We start from the raw sequence: 297 nt of genomic DNA on the forward strand, positions 1-297 counted from the left end.
TTTGAAGAATCATGTCTCTAATATGCTAAAGCATGTTCAATTTTCATCATGATGCGTGAATATGACTTTGAAAATGTACAAGCATTTTAAACAGTGTTTAAGCATAACACGCATCAAATTTCACATTTTCAACATTTTCCTAGCAAATAGACAAAAATGCCTTTAAGGTCATTCAAGCATTCATTTGCAACAAACAAGTTATAATGGCATTTTTAACATAAGGCACACTTGTTCAAGTTTTATATCATTGAAATCATTGTAGGCTCAACCATTACAAGAAGATTTGTTCATTTGCTT

Source organism: Theobroma umbraticum, unplaced genomic scaffold, assembly GCF_002168275.2.
Source record: "Theobroma umbraticum cultivar Fairchild unplaced genomic scaffold, ASM216827v3 scaffold_39.0, whole genome shotgun sequence".
NCBI lineage: Eukaryota > Viridiplantae > Streptophyta > Magnoliopsida > Malvales > Malvaceae > Theobroma > Theobroma umbraticum.